General features: G+C 26.4%; 1 pseudogene; it reads left to right on the forward strand.

Annotated features, from left to right (window-relative positions):
• Positions 1–463: 463 nt before the first annotated feature.
• Positions 464–3092, forward strand: LOC128965262 (cytochrome P450 3A11-like; annotated as a pseudogene).
• Positions 3093–3605: the final 513 nt, after the last annotated feature.

A 3605-nucleotide genomic window follows, 5' to 3' on the forward strand; every position in this document is an offset into this window, starting at 1 on the left:
AAAATTAAATCAAACTATACATAATGTGTTTATATTTAACAAGGCAAGTTTTTTTTATTAATTAAAAACAAATTATCAAGGGGATTTAGTAAAAAATATATTAATTGAATAACTAGTATAATCTAATCACACACACACACACACACACACTTTATTAAATACTATTATATTWAATATAATYTAAWTATATATACAGTAATATGTATTATCATTATTACTTGTAATAATAATAATAATAATAATAATTTTTTWYATAWAAATAGTTTTGAACGTTTACTGTACGTAAACTGATTATTATTATTGTACACTAGTTTATGTAATATTTTATAATAACTATGGTTTTTTTAAATGTGTGATAAATAAATAATATAAATAGATATCATATTTAAAAAAAATATATAAATACTACTGTATAAATATATTGATATATATATATATATATATATATAGTAGTATATTTGTTATGCAATTGTCATTGAAAAAAATATATGTGTTTGTTTTGCAACTAAAAAAATAATTTATAAATAATAAAATAGTTTATAAAAATTTATATTTAAAAAAAATTTTAAAAATATATTAATTAAACAAAATGAATTGGTTTAATCAAATTATATTATTATTAACCACTACTATAATATCAATTATAGTATATTATTATTTGTAAGTATAAAATATAAGTTTTTTTAAAWAAATAAATAAAATTAATAAAATAAAATTTTAAGTAAATAATATTTATTATTATTATTAAAATTATATAAAAATTAAATGTTTTYAATAATATATATATAATATATTTTTTAATTTTACTWATTATTATAGCAWATGGAGTTCAAYTTTTAGCTATTGGAAGTCACGAAATATTTCGGGACCCAAACCGTTACCCGTTTTTGGTAATATATTATCACGATTTTTATGGCCATTTCCTACTGTCGAACTAGACTGGTATAAAAAGTTTGGACAAATTTACGGGTATKTTRTAACAAAATTATAATAATATATTTAATAAATATTTTTTAAAAAAAGATTCATTTACACTATTATCTAATTATATAARCATTTTATTAATCATTATATATTTGTAACACTAGTTATAATTAATAATTTACAGTTTTAAAAAAATATATAATATAGTTTAGCTAACAAAAAAATAATTTAAATTATTTAACAATTAAATCATTAATAATAGTTATAAAATATTTATATTAATTATCAATAAAATAATAAAATCATTAATAACAACAACAATTAAAAATCTAACTAATTATATATATATATATTATAAGTATTATTAAAATTTTTATATATAATATAAATATATAATAATATATATATTTTTTAACAAATATTTATTACATTTACTGTATAACTAATTACTATATAACTTATTACTGTATTATTAGAATATTWTAACTAAACTATTAKTACATAAYTATATAACTAAACTATWAYTACAATACAATATTTAACTAAACTATTATTACAATATTATAACTAAACTATTATTACATTATTATAACTAAACTATTAATAATAATAATATTATTATAATTACACAATCAGTGTCTATACGGGCGMCAAACCGGGACTGACTGTCGCCGATCCGGATCTAATCAAACAAATACTGGTCAAAGATTTTCATCTATTTCGCAATCGTCGGGATACCGGTAATCGGGATCCGATACACTCGAAAAGTATATTCGCCGCACGCGATGACCACTGGAAACGTATCCGTGCGATAGCATCGCCAACATTTTCGTCGGGRAAAATGCGCAAAATGTATTCATTAATCAGGGAATGTTGTCTGGATTTTTGCGAACACATCGACARCCAGTTGGCGGTGACTACCGGTGCCGTCGACRSCAGTGGTGGTAGTAGTGGTGGTAGTAGTGGTGGTAGTAGTAGTGGTAAAGGACAGGTAGTWGAGCTGAAAAAATTGATGGGCAACTATACAATGGATGTGATAGCCCGGTGCGCGTTCGCTACCCATACGGATACCTACAGTCGACCGGACAAYGAGTTTACTACACGTGCTAATACTGTATTTGATATACCCGGCTGGCGTATGCTTGTTTTCAGGGTAGTGCCGCCCAGTCTATTCAAAATAGGTTTTATACGTAAATTGATAATCACCCAGGATCATTCACAATTTTTTATTAAAGTATCACGTGATTTGATTAGCAAACGTAAACTAAATCCACAGGTTGTATACAACGATTTTCTACAGTTGCTTATGGATGCCGAACGTCCTGCAGATGATAATAGTACTGAACAGCACCGGGAGGTCAGCAACAGTGATACCAGCGAAGCACATCACGTACTGGAAACCGGTGAGGACGAGCTCCGGGCTAAACGGGAAGCACTGGTCAATGTTGTCGAAAAAAAACTGACCGAAAACGAAATACTTGCCCAATGTTTCCTRTTTTTCATTGCCGGCTACGAAACTACAGCTACAACACTGTCCTATTGTGTCTACGAGTTGGCCCTAAATACGGAACTACAGGACCGACTGTACGCSGAAACCASTGCAAGTGTTTGACAGTAATGGCGATATTGATTATGAGGTGCTATCGCGTCTACCGTTTCTYGACGCWRTACTATCGGAAACWCTGCGCCATTATCCGCCAGTGCTGAGACTGGAACGGGAGGCTGYAGCTGATGTACAATTGGGCAGCGGCACCGGTAGTTCAAYCATAACCATTGAAAAGGGTGTGATAGCCGAAATACCGGTCTATGCTATACATCATGATCCTGACAACTATCCCGAACCCGATAGTTTCCAACCGGATAGGTTTATGCCSGAAAACGGTCCGGTATCAGACCCTATACCTATTTACCGTTTGGTGCCGGTCCCCGAAATTGTGTCGGTATGCGATTTGCACTGTTAGAAGCTAARCTAGCACTGGCCCAATTGAGCCGGCGATTCCGATTTAGTCGGGTCACTGATACGGATGTACCCGTTGTTTTCACAAGGGGTCGGTTTCTATTGCAAACCAATCGTTTGGTTGTCGGCATAGAGAAGCGATAATAATACAGTATATTATTGGTATTATTATTATTATAGACTACATAAGCTATTAATTGATTTTTATAAATTATTTTTTAAAAATATATTTTTTCTATCTATATATATTTGCCAATATATTATAATTTTATACAACACAACTTAAAAAAATTAATTATAAAAAAAATATTAATTTATTAATTAAAATAATAAATATATTTTAAATATTAATATAAATATATAAATTAAAATAATGTGTTATTTAGTATTTCAATCATTTCAACATCAAGTTTATTACTAAAACGTTTTAATTATTTAAATTTTAATTAATCAAAAAATAAAAAATTATATTTTTTTTCTTTGTTTTAAATTTATAAGTTTTAATATATATATATTAATAAATTGTTTCAAAAAATTCAAAACGTYTTAATTATTAACTAATTAATCATAAAGAAATAATAATAATAAATTTTATTTTGTTTTTAATTTATAAAATTTAAGTTATAATATATATTAATTAATAAATTGTTTCTACAAAAAAGTAAATATTAATATATTTTCATAATTATTAAACTAAATAATACTTATTTTTCAAAATTATTTT

The sequence above is a fragment of the Oppia nitens genome, unplaced genomic scaffold (assembly GCF_028296485.1).
Source record: "Oppia nitens isolate AA-2021 unplaced genomic scaffold, nextdenovo-longstitch-racon4-pilon3 scaffold16_pilon_pilon_pilon, whole genome shotgun sequence".
NCBI classification, from domain to species: Eukaryota; Metazoa; Arthropoda; class Arachnida; order Sarcoptiformes; family Oppiidae; genus Oppia; species Oppia nitens.